Below are 17267 nucleotides of genomic sequence, written 5' to 3' on the forward strand. Positions count from 1 at the left end.
GGAATGTGGTCTGGACATTGTTTACCAACAGGTGCATCTGTGATTGGTGCATGTTGGTTGTTTCTAATTAATGGCCAGTCACAGGTGCAGCTGGCTCGTACTCTCTGAGAGTCGTGAGCTTTTGTTATTCATTCCATTGCTGTCCGTTCTAGCCTTCTGATGAATCCTTTTCTCTCTATTCTTTTCGTATAGTTTTAGTATATCATTTTAATGTAATATGTATCATAACATAGTAAATCAACCTTCTGAAACATGGAGTCAAGATTCGCAGCTCCTCACACAAAGCAGCAACCATGTCTCTGGAGGAAGCTGAGCAGCAGGATATTACGGCTCATGTAGCTGGCAGGTATAAAGCAGATAAAGCAGGGAATTTGTGGAAATGAACCCTGGTATTCACTGGTCTCAGAAGGATGAAGAACCCATTTTATCAGACTCTGGGTCTTAGTAAGAAAGGAAGAGACCTCTATTTATTATATCAGGCCCAGCTGTTCATGGTCAGAGGTCGTATCAGCTGCTCAGCAGAAGGCACAGCTTTAACTCCAGCTCATCACACCTGGAGGCAGCCCTGGAAGTGCTCCTGCACCTCAGCTGGTGCCAGAGCACAGGGACACCCGCACACCCTCCTTAGACCCCTGTGTGCCATAAAACTAAAGGCATCTCCCCGAACCAACCAGCCAAAGCAGCACTGAGCACAGAACATGTCACTGCCAGTGACGCCTGCATGAAAGGATACAGAGAAAAGTACAATTCCAAAACATATTGGGGGCTGAGTATAATACAGGAAAAATTCAGATTTTGGTACTTATCTTCATAAATGAGCATATATACTAGCTCTTTTCCCTAACGTGTGCTTAAACAGCCTGCACTTTCCATAGCAGTGTCCTAAAATGCTTGCCTTCACACATTCCCAGCTAGCAGAGCTCTCACACAACCTGTTTTTTCTCTTAAGTGTAAGGAAGGACTTAGTTCAGATGAACTGTGCTGCTTCCTCTGAAAGATACAAAATTATGGAAACAATATCTGCAAAGTCATAGGTTCTTTGAGGCAGGCCACTGGTATGTAAAATAAGGACTGTGTAAATGTAGCATCATGTCCACATCAGATAACACCCAAACTATTTTCTTAGGTTCATGTAAAATACTTTTTGTATCTCCCAGAAATGGCGCAGCCAAATGAGGTTGCGCTTAGAAACAAATGCGTTCCTCACGGTCCAAACGGCCAAACAAATGACAGCTGCCAGTGACACTTTTCCTACGGTCCCGTTTGCCCCAAGCGCGGATAAAAGCGGCGTCCCAGCTGCTGCGCTCATTCCGGCCCGCGGATCCCAGCCTGCCCCGGAGCGTCAGGAGCAGGGATGGAAGCTCAGCAGCTCGGGCTCGATGCCGTGTGCTGCGCTCGGCGCTCCTGAGAGCTGCTGCAGGGCCGGAGCAGGCCCGGCCCGCGGGGAGCGGCTCCTGCTGCGGCAGCCGGGCGGCCTCGGGGCTGCAGGGGCAGCGGCCGGGCAGGGCTCGGCTCAGCCCCGGGCAGCGCCGCCTTCTCAGCAAAGCTCCGTGCCGGCTGCGGAGAAGGGCGGGGGACCTGCTGGAGAGATCCTGCAATGCCCAAATTCAGAGCCCGCGGCAAAGGCCGCCCGGGGCACAGCGACCTTCCCGTTGTCCTGCGGCCTTTTTGGGAACGATGCCAAAGGGGCCCGGGTCTCTCCTGCCGCCTGCGGGCACCAGCACGTTGCAGGGACCTGTCCGTCAGAGCAGGGTTAATCCGGGCTGGAGACTGCTGCAAACAGGCATCACAACATCCCTTCCCAAATTCCTCTGTGCTCAGGGCTGTGCCGGACAGGAGGAGCCCACCACCTGGGAAAAACTCCTGCACATTCACAGCAGCCTCAGCAGCCGTGGTTGTGCACACATTGCAGAGCGGTGTGCTTGTGAATTCTCAGCCAGCCTGGTAAGCATTTCAAAGGTTTCTGCAACCAGTCAATAGATTGATCGATCAATCAATATTTTTCGAGGATTACAAAAATAAGAAATTAGAGTACGAAGTCAAAACAATTGCGTTACAACAACCTGCCTATATCCCAATTGAATTCTTGCATTATAATTTTTGGGAGACAAACCTCTCCCAATCTAGTACAAAAGTCTTTTCTCTATAGGGAAACACTTTACAAGTAATATTACCACATTTAATAATCCGTGGGTTTTTTGCAGGTTCCACTAAACACAGCCTAAAAATATGTATAACAGAAAATAGTTGTAAGCTGAGTTATGAAGTCACAAAATGTAGCAACGGCCTGTTGTGTGTGTACGTAAACATTTGCTCTCCCATCTGACGGCTCATTCTGCAAGTTGCAATAAACAGCTGAATGCTCTCAGCAGCTCCAAATCCTTCCCCTTACCATCCTGAACGGATCGACAAAAGTAGCAATAACCAACATGAACAGCTCTTCACTTCTATTAAAACTTAACTCTTGAAAGATCCGTTTTTATTTTGTGTCTTCCAGGGGAAGCAGACATACCAAACACACAGGAGAACATAATTTTCCACGGTGCTGTTTGGTCTGGAAATTGGCGTGGTCAAGAGCTGCTTTCCTCAGGAACTGGTGGATAATCCCTCTAAGCCTCAAGAGCTGCATAATGAGTAAAGCCTGGACGGACCAACTTGCATTTCACGTGTTAGATGGCAATCCTTAAATACTCTGAGCGGTGTTTAATAAAGCAGTTAGAGGATACTGGAAAAACATCCTCTCCTGACTTGATCTGTGATTTGCAGGTAAGGAAAAATGTCCGTTTTCTAAAGAGAAAAAGAGTGTTTACATTGAGGAATTCCCTAGACCTGCCTGAGAAGGTTGCACTTCAGAGAAGACAAGGAAGCAATCTAGGGATCAAAAGGAAACTTAGTGTAGAGTTGAGAATAAAAACACAGAAACGCATACTGCAAACATTAACCCTTTTGATACACTGAATGGCTACGACTCTGTAACTTTTATTCCAAGTTGTACAAATTTTCATGTATTTTTTTTCACATTTATTTTTAAATAAGGCTGTACAAATAAAGTAGGGAAAAGCACGAAGTACAGTTAATATTGTCCACAGAGTGCTGTTAAATACAGGCAGAATCAAATAGTGTCAAACTATGTCAAGCAATCTCTGAAGTCTGCTAGTAAGTTGCTGACCAAAAGGAATGGTAGGAAAACCAGAACAAATGTAAGAAAGACAAGTCTGGCTATCACATCTTTAATAAAAATCCATGCATAAGTGCCTTCTATTATGATAAAAACATTTGTCCTGTTCAGGTCCGTGAAAGGATTCTCACTGATTGCAGTGGGTTGGAAATTGCATGCTTTGTGAAAAGATGACAGAGAGAACATTAAAGTGATCTGGATATCCTTTGTAATCAGTCTCTGTTTCCTCCAATAAAAATGAGATACATGCTTATAAATCACAATCATTCCTCTGCTCTCTGGAAGTCTTATTTTGGTATTTCACACCACTCTTCAGATTGAATTTGCTGTTCTCCTTTCTATTCTTCTAGCAGTCACATGAGTAGGGACAAAAGTGCTGACAGTTCACCGGAAAGAGTCAGAAAGTGCATTCCACTTGTGTGGTTGTTTTGTTTTTATTGCTACATCACATCCATGTGTGACCCTCTCCTTAAGTGAGTGTCACTATAACCATTCATACCTGCCAAATATCACAGTGATTCAGGAAAGGGATTCATTTGTTTCAGAAGTCAGACTCCCAAAGTCAGTGCCATTCATGAAGCTGTGTTCCCACCAATGGAGACCTCCTCAAAAAAGCCTCTTGGGTTTATCCTGGGAGTCAAGAGCAGAAGTGCCAGCTGAGCAGATCTGCAGCTGCCAACATCTCCTGCAGCCCCTCATGCCTCTGAGCTGAGCTGAATTTTCATATATCTATCTATATCTTTATATATCTATGTCATCTATCTATCTATCTATCTATCTATCTATCTATCTATCTATCTATCTATCTATTTTGATATATCTATATTTATATCTATCTATCTATATCTATCTATCTATCTATCTATCTATCTATCTATCTATTTCGATATATCTATATTTATATCTATCTATATCTATATCTATATCTATATCTATCTATCTATCTATCTATCTATATCTATATCTATATCTAATAAATATTTATCTGTTTAAAGAAGATGAGTGTACCTTGAGCCTCAGCAGCTCATCTCCTGTACGTGAGACCCCTGCCCTGAACCCCATGTCTGTAGAGGTGTGCATGGGTGTGTGTGTGTGTGTGTGGGAGACCTTTTTCCTTCTGGAGCAGCAAATGAGGCACAACATATCCCACAGGGTAGATTAAATTGAACAAGATGCCCACTTGAAGGCACCTGAACCGAGGATGAGATCTCCACCAGCTCTACAGGCAGTTTGGACACCCGGCTCCTATGGAGGAACAGGCACATGGAAACTAAAGTACAGCCCAAAATTATTAAATACCAACAATAATACACCTCCTTTTTAGTGGGGGAAATAAGGACCGCAAAGAACATGCAGTCCCACTACAGAAACTTTATGGAGCTGCCTAAGAGTGTTAGAGAGCAATTTTAAGGGGAGATGCCATTTTTTATTTGTCTGTCCAAAAGGACATGTGTGCTCTGCAGGTCTTGGGTGGTATCTGTAGGCTCTTTATGGACATGTTGCATTTAAAATAGTATTAGATGGCTGTGCTGAGACCACAAGAGTAAATTCTAGATACCTGGTTATCAGAGGCTTGGCAAGCCTTCATGTGCAAATCTTGGGGCTACCCAGAAGAGCAAAGACAAAAACTTAGACAAAAGTGATTCTTGGTTTAGATGGCTTGAAAGAATGAAATGTGAAGAATGTTAAAGCTTTTTTAGTATTACTTTTCCTAGATGGAAACCATAAAATCAGTGATCTAAAATGCCTATTCCGATCCATGGCTGCACTATCCTATTACCAAGAGCACAAATATTAGCTGAAAGAATAAGTCATGCTGCACGTGGATAATCAAGAGATTTTAGAATGTGGTCTGAACAATAACAAATCTTTGATATGGAACAGCATTGCTGCTGCTGCCTCAGCAACCCCCAGATGAATGAGGAGAATAATTAACTATGCAATGATTAACTATGACTTTTGCTGCCTTTCTAAACAGGATATGATGATACTGGCCACTTGTGTTTACAATTCTGCAATAGTGTTGCTTAATTGTCATTTTATGATTTCTTACCGAATCTGTTATCCAGCTTTTTTCTACTGGCACATTTTCTCCTTTATAGCCATGGCAATTTCAGAGATTTGGTTTGCTCTCAGCAAATTTGCTGCCAGACTGCAAATCAGACCTATGTTTACTTGCAGTGCTGACCGGATCCTGGGAATACCTCGCCATGGCAGTCTGTGTCATTTACAACACTTCCTGATACTTCAGTGACAAAATCAAGTGATACCGGTTCCATACTGCAAGCTGGAGCAATGTGTTTATCTTTGAAGTCTGTGGGCTGAGACTAAAATAATCAGCATTAATTATTCAGCAACATACAAGAAGTGATGAGTTTTCAATCAGTATAAATCAAATTCCTATAAAATACATTTTAAGTATAACTAAGATGGGCAAGATAAGCTCTTCTTATTGTTATCAAATGATTCTTTGAATCCTCAAGGGTCAGTGTCTCTTATCTCCATCATTGATGAGATCTTCACGTTAACTGCTGTACAACATCATACAGATAGTTTGTTCAACCCTACTGGCAACAATGTCTGGTGTTTACCACAGATGATGTGTCCCTTTTGTTCTTCTTTGGTGACAATTAAAATTATTGCTTGTAGACTCCTACATCAAACATCAGGGTTGTCAATATTTTAACAGATTAATTTTTCAAAGAACAGCAGTGTTTCTCTTCCTGATTTTACTAAATAAGAAGAGAACATGAGGCTAGCAAAAAATAATTAGATGAGAACTTGTTTATTCAGTTGATACTTCTTACCAAGTACATATATACATGATTTTTAGGTAATGGTGTATTTAACCAAGTGATGTAAAGTAACTCCAAATGGATGTAAAATAACTCTCAGGTCATAGCTTTAAAAGATTTGCTCTCTTCCCTTCCTTTAATCTTTCTGTTCCTGAAAGCCATGGGTAGTTGTAAATGATAAAGAAGTTCCAAGGTAGCAATTAGTCCAGTGGATTACTCTATTTAAATTAAAAATCAAAACTATACCTATGCCCTGTTTGCTATGGAAAAGAAAAAGAAAAGAAAAAAAGAAAGAAGAAAAAAAGAAAAAAAAAAAAGAAAAAAAAGAAAATAGAATTCTAGTATTTTAGTCCTGGGCATTATTCAGATTTAATGGAAATATTGCACAGAATGAAATCAAATTTGGATTCGATTTTAAACCAGCCCTGCAACTCTCATCCTTACTAGTTTTAGCAAAGTGTCTTTATAATATGGGTACCTCAGAAAAAAAATTCAAATAAATTTCTATGGAACTGTGCTGCTGTGAAACAAGTACACTTTCTTAAGTTTACCCTTTCTTCACACAGATGTTACAAACATAGAAAATTACAAACATATATGTGTGTATAAATATATATGTGTGTGTGTGTGTGTGTGTGTGTGTATCAGCTGAAGGAGAGAATGCACGGTCCTAAATTTGGAGCACCACCTTTGGAAACACAGATGGTACTTAATGCAGTCTAAAAAATTAAACATCCAGTATTAGCAGTGGGCCAACAAGTTTTGATCTGGTATAATTGCTATCATTTGTAATCAGATTTGCTTCCTGCAGTGGGTTGTGGAGGAATTAGTAAAGCTAAGAAGATTTTTAGAAAGTTGGGAAAGCAGGCCTTAGAAACAGAAAGAGCCAAGACACTTAGAGCTATCTGCAGCTGCAAAGTCTGAAAGTAGCAAATGTTACAATAGTAGAGCAAGTGAGGATATTAAACAAGAGCTTGAGTCTTAGGCTTGGCTAAGATAGACTTTTAGATGGCAGGAAAATATGCTTAGCAAAATACTAGAAAGTTTTAAGCTTACTAATGGAATATTGTGTATTGTTAATAAAAAGAAGATAAGCAAGTACTGTCTGAAGCAGGTGTACGTGTACTTTTAGTAATCGGTTAAAACAACTGTCTGTAAGCTTTAGCAACATGCTATTGGCTAAAAAGTTTTTAAGATGCTCTGTAAGAAAGAAATCTCTGGCTGTACGTGAGCTTTGCCCTCTGCCTATTGTCTCAACCATGTAATGAGGCTGATCCCGCCAATAACGCTCAAGTCTTGTACCCGAGCAGCCCCGGCCCGTTCATGAAAAGGAAAAACACCGACACAGCTTGAGGCTTAGGAAGGCAAAGAGAGCCTGCAGGGCAGGTGGCTGTGCTGTGACTGCAGCAGCAGGAGGGGTCACCTCGGGGCTCAGGAGGGGCTCCGCTGTCCATCCGCGATGTGCCCGCTCCTCCTGCGTCCTGCGAGTCCTTCCCTGGCAGTGACAGTGGGAGCTGCTCCCTGCCGCCGGCCGGCTCCTCTGCCTGGAGTCCCTCCGAGCTGTGCAGTACAAGCTCCCTCTTGCCTGGAGCCAAATGCGTGCCTGCGCCTTGGGCTGGCTTTGCCAGCTCTCTTTTTCCAAGCGTGTGACTCCCAGGCTTCTGCCCCAGCCCAGGGATGTTTGTTATTTCCATCTCCAGCTAGTTTGACATGGTGAACCATTGTGGTTTTACCTAAGAGGTGAATCAGTAAGGTTGTGGTGCTTTCTTGTACACAATGTCCTGTTAGGACCAAGAAGAAGCTGCTCCTGCAGTTTGGCTTGTGGCTGTTCCTGCACCATTTGCTCCACACGGCATGACCAAACAAAGTCTATCCTTTGCTTTACTAAGTTTAGGCTACAGCTTAGTGCAAATACATGATAAAAGAGAAGAAATGCCATAAATCCCCTTACATTTTTCCCCTCCCTAGCCAGGGTGCTGCCTGAGGGGGTTCTGGAGATGGACCACAACTCTCAGACAAATACCCTCAGACGGATGTTTCACAGACAAGACAGGTCTCTTACCCACAGCTGGACACACCTGTGAGGAATTGGGTGCCATGGCCTGTCACACACTCGTCAAAGCTTCAGGATCAGTGAAGAAATAGGGACAAACATTGATGTGGTCGCTCATCACGGAAACGAGAAGTGCCCCAAAGCCAATGTCAGTTGAAAAGGGAAATTCATTACAGACTGCTGCAACTGCACTGCTTAGACAGAGCGACCACTGCCTGATACAAGATGGCTGCAGAATGGCACCACTCTGCTGCCCCTATCTCTAAACAGAGAAATATCCATTTCAGTTCCCACAATCGAGTATGTCACGGGTTACTGAGCGCTGCCTACAGCTCTCTGTGTGTGTCTGTCTGTAAAGAACCAAACATGGACTGAATTATCTGCATATCCACAGAGCAGGAGTTCTGCTCCCAGTGGAGTCCCGGAGTTTTCTCAGCAGGCCTTGGCAGCCAGTGCTGAGCCAACGTGTGGCTCTGCTGCCATCCCAAATCTGCGCTTCCCGTGCCCAGCCTGAGTGCAGGTGGGGCATGTGCTGGCCATGGCCGGAGATTTCCATGGCCCAAATCCTGCAGCATTTCCATCTGCTCATGGCTTGGGGTAGCACAAATCACAAAACCCCCATCGCAGCTGACAAATGGAATTTCTTGCAGATTGCTACAGCTGCACTGCTGATGGACAAATACATGAAAATAAGTTTCAGTGGAAAAATGTCATTTCTTACAAATTGCTACACCTGTGCTGAAAACACAGAAGTATACAAATCTAAATTTAGGTAAAAACCAGGAATTTATGAGATTATTACAACCAGTCTGTGTAAAAATATACAATATCAGCTTCAGATAAGAAACACTTATTTATTGCCACTCTCTGCAACAACTCACTATACACAAAGATTAATTAGGTGTTTAAGGACTTAACTTAATTTATTACATATTACTACAAGCAATACAGACAGCCCATACAGAAATACTAAAATGTGCATTTGCTCTCTAAACAGCCCTACACTAAGAATACAATAGATAGAATTATACAACTACATCACTTCATACATGTTGAAATGCAATTAAATACACAGATATATAACATCTATATAAATACATATAAAAGTATAAAAATCTACAGATGTAAATATAAACATTACATATTACATACAATATATATATATCAGTAGATATATAAAACAAACTTATCTATAAGTATAAAAATATCATCAATCCAAACATACACCCAACTGTATCAATACAAACATACTGCTATACATCTAGACACATATGTAAATATCATTAAATAGAAAGAAATAGATCAATATACATTAAAAATATAAAAACAGACATATCGACCAATACAAATTCCAAAACAACATTTAAAGATACATATACCTATAACTGCATAAACACAAATAGATACCTACACAGCTGTAAACCTAGGAAATTAAACAGATACAACAACATACATGTATACTGAGACACATACATGTACACATAGATGTAATTATAAACATATATGTAAATATATGCATACATATACATGTAATACATCCATAAAAACATAAATATAATAACATACAGGAATATTCCCATACAAATAGAAGCCTACATATGTACATATCCCTCTCTATGTGCAAGTCCAGACTCTTTAAATGGAACTCGAAGCAGAGGAATCTCAGCTGCCCCATCTTTGAAGCCGCTCCCTCGGTCTCGTCCTCCAGGCAGAGCAGCTCTCCTGGACAGGGACAGCAGATGGGACATCTGGGAAGCAAAGGGAACACTCAGTCAGTAGGGGCACGTTTCCCTTGGCAGCAGCTGCACTTCCATCAGGGAAGAGGAAATGTCAGAGCCTCCCCAGGAGGGTCAGAAAGAGAAAGCAGCCGAGCGGGCCGGGCTGTGGTGAGCGCAGCCGCGGCGGGACCGTCCCGCAGCCCCGGCAGCCCGGCAGAGCCGGCACAGATCCCGGGCCCTGCCGGCACAGCTGCCTTGCCCAAGGACAGCCCCTGTGCCAGCCGGGGCAGCTGCGCTGAGCAGCCCCAGCACGGGCAGGGCCCACGGCCACAGCCCACGCCAGCCTCAGCCCCACCCTGCCTCCCCGGCCCTGGGGCCTCACCCGGGCCCTCTCCAGGCTGGCAGCAGCAGGGCCTCGCTCCCTGCTCCTGCTGCTGGCCCTCGGCTTCTCCCTGCTGGCTCCCGGCAGTCTCCGGCGGTCCTCGTGGTCTTCATTGCAGCTGTGGCAAAAGTGGAGGTTCTGGAATTGGTTCCAAGGCCTGGCAGAGCTGCAGTCCCGGAGCCCTCTGTGCTCCCTGCTGGCCCCTCCATCCCCTCAGCCCCGCCATGCTCTCGCCAAACCCCCAGCCCTCTTCAGCTTCTCCAGCCCCTCACAGTCCTCTCACCTCCCTCAGTCCCTTCTGACCCATCCCGTCCCCTTAGACCCGCCACCCCCTCAGCCTGTGCCACTTGCCTGTCACCTCAGTGCCACCATGGCCCTGGGCTGCCCCACAGCCCTCAGCCCCAGCAGCAGCTCAGGGTCACCGTCCCTTCAGCACCACCGCCCCCTCAGCCCCCTCAGCCCCCTCAGTCTCACCGTCCTTCAGCAGCTCCTCAGGGGACAGTGCCTGGGGCCACCGGCAGCTCCCAGCGCTCCAGGGACATCCGGGGCAGGAACTGCTGCTGCGCCCGGCCCGGCCGCCAGCTCGGACCCAGCCCAGGGAGAGGGGACACAGGGGGCACAGGGGGAAAAGCCAGAGGTGAGCGAGGAAGCAGACCAGGGTAAGAGCTTAAAAAGAGGCTCACACACATATCAATCTATGTAGCTAAAACCCCATATAAAATAGAAATATGCATTTAGAAATATATATATGTACATGTAATTATACACACGTATAAATGAAAACGTGCACACCTACAAAAACACATCTAAAGCTATAACGATAAACATCTAAAATGAAAAAGAAATTAACTGTGCAGATCTCTATCTGTGTAGATACATAAATATAATTACATAAATCTATAAATACAACTACCTAGATAAACAAAGATAACTATATACATCTATAAATATAACTAGAGACAGAGGAAGTCAACTTGCCTGATGTTCCAGGCTCTCCCTCTGTCTCTTCCTGCTACACAGGCCAGCCCTCCTGGAGAGGTCGATCACATGGGATCTGGGAAGCAAAGGGAACACTGAGTCAATATTGGCCCTTGTGCACGTGTTCCTTGAGCACCAATTGTCCTTCTAGCAGGCACTGTCAAAGATGGCCTGAAAGGCAAACTCTCACTTGGCAATTTGAAGCCTGCTCTTTAAAGAAAAGGGATTCTTCCAAGGGTTTCAAAACTGAACTGTGTAAAGTATTTAAGTATCCTGATAAAGCCTCAGCAACGTCTTGAGCTTGAAACACAGACAGTCTCAGTGACAGAGAGACCTCAGTCCCCACTGAAATGGCTGAAGCTGAAGGCTGCTGGGAGCTGAGTCATGAACCAAACTGGGACACCCAGCTTGGTGACACAACTCCACAAGGCCAGCTTTATTCCCTGCTCCCTTGCCACAGCAGAGGACTCAGTGTCAGAGCCTCTGGAGAAGCGTGGAGGGCAGGGCTCGGGGAGGTTGTGCCCGTGCAGGATTTGAGCTAAAGGCACCAGGAAGCACCAGCCCTGCAGACAGGAGCTCAACTCTGCTCATCTCCCTTGCTGCCAGAGGCAGGCTCGGAGCAGCCATTTCACACCTCTCTAAACCAAGGGGGGCTCTGTCCTTACCAGGCTCCTCGGGCTCTGGGGAACTGTTCCTGCAGCTCTCCGTGTCAGATGAAATTTCCTCTGCTGCAGCTCTGTCTACAGGCTCCCCTCCTGAAGACTCAGGGGCAACACTAACATCATCCTGAGCACAAACACAGAAAGAAAGGAACCCAAAGATCACTCACTATTTGGCTGCAATCACATCAGGGATACAATAACTCTCATTCTCCACTCCCAAAGGACATGGAGCACGGGGGGGACACTGCCTACATGGTTCACATGACAAGCCTTTTAAACTCGGGATTTGGGTGACCAAGGTGAAACTGAAGCTCTTACAAAATGATCTTTGAGACAAAACATGAACACGGAAAACCAGAAGGCACCAAGTGAGGGGATGTGGGGGAGGTGCCCTCACGCTCTGACCCTGGCTTATCTCAGGAGCTGTGAGAAATCAGCCAGCAGAAAGCCAGGGGCTCTCCTGGCTGCCAGCACGGCTGTCAGCAAGGGCAGAGCTCGCTCCCAGCCCTGCCCTGTGCTGCAAACCCACACGCAAGGCACACATTTCTGCTGGGACTCTCACACCCCCACACACTGCTCAGACAACCCATCACACCGTGGTGCTTTTCGGAGCCCTCTGCTGCTGCCCCATGTGTAGGATCCAGGCAAGCATTTATGCACCTAGGCTCCTTCCAGGATCACATTTGTGACCAGTGGCAAAAATCTGTAAATCAGGATGGAAGGAAAAAAAACCAGCCCAAAAGAAAGGAAAAGCCAGACAATCAAATACTGTGTCTATTCCACTGAGGAAGTCAATGTCCACAATGAAGCACCTGCAAATGCCCTTTGGGTAGACAGATATTCTCACTAGGACCAGTTCCAGAACATTCATCTCTTCTGCAATAGCCCGTCCATCACAATCCTAAAGATTCTCAAGATGGTTCCAAACCTGCAATGTTTCCTTTTGTTATGGAATAAAATGCTTCTGAAAGCTGCTATGTGTGAGTTTACAGAAGACAAAAGACGTCCCACTTGAGAATATGATAGTGGGAAATCCAAAAAATCCCACTCCCCTCCTTGAGTCTGCCCTGCCTTGATCATAAATGTACTGCAGGCACTGGGTCAGCACATGAACAGACAGAGAGACATTCTTTGGCCAACACGTAGAATAATCTGCACAAGGACAGAGAGCTGCAGCTCCAGCCCAGCCCCACACACGGCTCTGGGAGCGCCCACACGCCCGGCAGGGCTCACACAGCAGCAGCAGCAGCTGCAGCCCAGCCCTGCTTTGCCTTGGCCTTCCCACCCAAAAGAGGCACAGCCCACATCTGCTGCTGGAACAGGCACCTCTGGCATGTCCCTCCCTGCACGGGACACTTGGCCTTCAGTGGCAATTCTCTAAACACTCTTCTCTTCCTTCCCAGCAAACAAAAATCCTGCAAACCATCACCGCAAATGCCCCGGTAGGAAGGATTCTTCCCAGGAAAAGGAGCACTCAAACTTGGCCAACACAGGCTCACAACGCTCATCCTCACTAAGGGGGGGGAGACTGTTTCATTTCCTCTTCTTTTACAAATCTTTCTTTACCAAGAACTATTAAATAACTAAGTAATAACAAAGTAAGTTCAATTAAAGAAGCCTTTGCTTCTCAGCTATGTAACAATGATCAAAAGCTCACAGTCCAGCCCCTTTGCTACCCATCCAATGGAGTTACCTGAGCAGAGGGAGACCTTTCGGGCAGGGATCTCCTGATCTCCCGGATCATTTTCTCTATGGCAAGGCCGAGATCTGCTGGTGGCCATCCCTCTGCCCCAGGTGCGTTGTGTCCTGAGCTGGAGGCCGTCGATGCTGCACAAGCAGCACTGCCAGCTGGAGCGCTGGGTGCAGAAGTGCCCGGGGTGGCTGCAAGAATCCAAACACGTTGGTCAGGCTCCACAATGTGGCTCTGGGACACAGATCTCTACTGCTGCCTTGGATTAACCATCACAGGAAGCATGCAGGAAAAGCAGGCAGAGAATTTTTTGGCAGCCTTCGAGGTGCCGCTTCCTAATAGGCTTGACAATTTCTGACCGAGAATGACAGAGCCTCGTGGAAAAATACTTAAGCGGTCACTTTTCCTGACCTTTTGGAAAAGCAAGGTTTCCTACCTCGTGGGTCGAAGGCCGAGGGCTGCTGCTCCCTGTGCAGCTGCTGGAAGCTGCAGGGCTGGAGCCGGAGCACCTCCCGGTCGAGAGGAGGCAGCTGCCCCCCGTACAGCTCCTGCAAGCGGCTGGGGGGTCCCTCCCGCCCGAGCGGCAGCAGCGGCTCCCCGTGGAGCCCGAGCAAGTCGCAGGGCGGGATCGCCAGCACCTCCCGCTGGGCGGGCGGCGGCCGCTCCCCGTACAGCTCCTGGAAGCGGCTCGGCCCCTCCCGCCGGGCCGGCACCGGCCGGTCGCGGTGCAGCAGGTGGAAGCTGCAGGGCGGGCGCCGGGCGAGCAGCGGCCGCTCCCCGGGGCGCTGCTGGAGGCGGCCGGGCCGGGGGCTGCGCAGCTCCCGCCCGTCCGGCAGCGTCCGCTCCCGCTGCAGCAGCAGGAAGCCGCTGGGCGGGCGCCCGGGCGGCAGCGGCGGCCGCTCCCGGGGCAGCGGCTGGAAGCGGCCGCGCCCGTGCCGCCCGTCCGGCAGCGGCCGCGCCCCGGGGAGCTGCCGGGAGCCGCAGGGCGGGCGCCTGCGGCCCTCCCGGCCCGCCGCCGGCCGCCGCCTGTCGGCCGCGCTCGGGCGCCGGAGGCGGAGCAGAAGGTCGGGGCGGTCGCGGCGGAAGCAGGGGCTGCTGAAGTGCAGCCAGCCCCCGGCATCGCCCGGCGCAGCCGCGCCGAGCCAGCCCGGCACCCTGCGGAAGCCGTAGCGGTACAGCTGCCGGACAAAGCTGCTGAACTGCGTGGCCCTGAAGGGGCGCGGCACCGGCCCCGCCCCAGCGCCACCGCCCCCGGGGGCGGGGCCTGGGCCGAGCAGCTCCCGCTCGAAGAGCGAGCGGTCGACGAGCAGTCCCTGGGCGCGGCTGTCCCAGCGCACGGAGCGGACGCGGGGGCTGTTCACCAGGCGCCACAGCTTGGCGGGGAAGGCGCTGGCGCTGAGCCCGGCGGGCAGCGGCAGCTCCGCCATGGCTCCGATCGCCGCCTGTGGCCGCAACGCCCGCGGCGCAACGGCCGCGGCTGCGCCGGCGGCGCGCGGCCGGAGGGGGGCGCTGCGCTCGCGCCCAGCGCGGCCCCGGCGCGGGCCGGACTTGGCGGGGACGAGCGCGGCAGAGCCGGGGCCGCGGGCACAGCGCGGGCGGGGCGGCTCCCGGCGCTGGCCGGGCTCCGCACGGCACGGCCAGCTGCAAACCCCCTCTGCCTCTGGCTGCCATCGTCCTCCTGCCTTTGCTTTGCAGCACGCCCCGAACCAGCAAGGCAAGGAAGATAAAGAAGCTGCTTCCCAGGCAGTCAGCTTCCTGCAGCTCTTGATGCCTGCGGTTATCCCTGCTCAGCTCCAAGACTTCTCGTTTCTCTTCCATGAACTCCATCAGATTCCCCTCAGGCCAATTCTTCAGCCTGCCGAGGTCCCTCTGAATGTCACAAGCATTTGGGCTATCCCCTGCTCCTGCCGGCTCTGTTTTGTTTGCAGGCTTGCTGAGGGTAAACTGCTCCTCCAGGCCGGCCGTGAATGAAGACATCAAAGAGTATCTGCCCCAGGAGCAGCCCCTGGGCGTCAGAGCAGACGTGACTTGCCTCCAGCTCTGCTTTGTGCCACTGATGACAGTCCTCATCCGTTTTTCAGCCTTCCTGTCTGGGCATTTTGGCAGTTTGTGTTTAAGGATGCTGTAGGCTTTGAGTGTCTCAAAGGCTTGGGTAAAGCTGCGGTGGGCATCATCCATTGCTCCACCCATTTCCATCAATCTGCCTGTCCTAGCATGGGCATCAGGTAGGTTAACCATTACTCCCAATCAACTTCTCCATTTGTATGGAACAGTTTCCAGGATTAGTTACTCCTTCACCTTTCCAGGGGATGGAGGCAAGGCTGACTGACCTGTACTTTCCTGTCCTTCTTACTCTCTTTGAGGACATTCAGTGTATTAGAGCAATTCTGGCTGTTTTGAGTTAGGCAATTCCAGCAAAAAGTAAGAAAAATGAAGCTCTTAATACAGTCTATTAAACTCCTCTTTCTGCTACCATTCTATGCCACAAGAAAGATCTTGCTTTCTTTCCAGTGTTAGGCAAAAAAAAAAAAAAAAAGAAAAAAAAGAAAAAAAGTCTCATTTACTAGAATGTAAATATGCCTATTTTTCAGGAGACACATAACTTAGATTTTCTTTCAGGATTAGACTGAGATGAAAGGATCTGAGAGCTTCCCGAATTTTTGGATATTTTGATATTTTTGTTGTCTCCAACTGTTTGGAAAACTGTTAGCACATGGTGAAGGTGTAGTGTTTTTGAAAATGCCATTCTGACGTTTTTCATGCTTGCATTGCATATTCACGTACCTACAGGAACTTTAGCAAACTTGTAGCACAGATTCATTACTTTCAACATCAGGAAATGCCAGAATTTGTTTGATCTTTTGCTTTTTTATGTGGTGTTTCTGATTCCCACATTTTTATACGCATATGTATCTTTTTTTAGGATCATGGTCACAGACTCCGTTTTCCTTCAGATCCCAACATGGTCAGTGCCCAGAACAGCCAATGAACAACTAATCAATATTCTTTTTCATCTCTTTTGTTTAATAATAAACTCAGACACCATTGATCTTTTGGGAATCCAGGACAATACTTGTGTGCAAAGTTTGCAGGGAAGATTTAAGTATCAAGCCCTGTGAATTTTCTCTTCTCTCTTTTCCGTTCCCTTTTTCCTTCATCTCTTGCCTGACCTCAGGGCCCCTTCCCTCCTGTCAGGCCCTCTGTTTGTTGCACTCCAGTGAAGCTCTCAGCTGTGGGTTCCCCAGCGTGGCAGCTCCAGTCTTCAAGCAGCAGAACCCAGCTGAGGCTGGCAGCTCAGGCACCCCCTCGGCCAGCTGGGCTTTCAGCTGCCAGGGCAGCACGGAGGGAAAGGGGCCGAGAGAGAGCTGAGGACGCTGCCAGAGCAGCCCTTGGGCAGTGCAGGGGGAGGGTGGCTTGAGCTGCTGCTGAGCCCACTGCAGGTGCACAGGAGGCTGCTCCGCACGGCCGGGGTGTGCCGTCCATCCACACAGAAAGGCAGGGCCAGCAGGCTCTCATGGGGGGACAGTAGGCTCCATCCATACCAAAACTTCGTCAGGCCTGCTAAAACCTCCCTTTGTCCTTCTGTCTGAACGTTGGCAGTGGTTTAGCTTACAGAACGGAGGTTTCACGAGACAATTGATTATAACTTGTAAACACATTTCCATGGGTTCTTGTTTTGCGTGGGGCTTTTTGGTTTGTTGTGGTGTTTTACTTTAGTTTGGGGGTTTTGCAAGTGTGTGAGGCTGAACTGTGTCCCAAAGTTCTTGTGCATTCATGAAGCTGTAGAGTGCCCTCCATGGGAATGTCCTCG

General features: G+C 48.1%; 2 long non-coding RNA genes across 2 annotated transcripts; both read right to left on the bottom strand.

The window, feature by feature from the left end:
- Positions 1-8860: 8860 nt before the first annotated feature.
- LOC135290410 (uncharacterized) lies at positions 8861-10353 on the bottom strand. Its single transcript, XR_010353184.1, has 2 exons — positions 10127-10353; positions 8861-9774 (listed from the first exon to the last, which is right to left on the bottom strand). It is a non-coding gene; the product is annotated as an uncharacterized LOC135290410 (long non-coding RNA).
- Positions 10354-10710: 357 nt separating this feature from the next.
- On the bottom strand, positions 10711-14180 carry LOC135289812 (uncharacterized). Its single transcript, XR_010352555.1, has 3 exons — positions 13460-14180; positions 11770-11890; positions 10711-11180 (listed from the first exon to the last, which is right to left on the bottom strand). It is a non-coding gene; the product is annotated as an uncharacterized LOC135289812 (long non-coding RNA).
- Between the last annotated feature and the right edge of the window lie 3087 nt (positions 14181-17267).

Source organism: Passer domesticus, chromosome Z, assembly GCF_036417665.1.
Source record: "Passer domesticus isolate bPasDom1 chromosome Z, bPasDom1.hap1, whole genome shotgun sequence".
Classification (NCBI taxonomy): Eukaryota; Metazoa; Chordata; class Aves; order Passeriformes; family Passeridae; genus Passer; species Passer domesticus.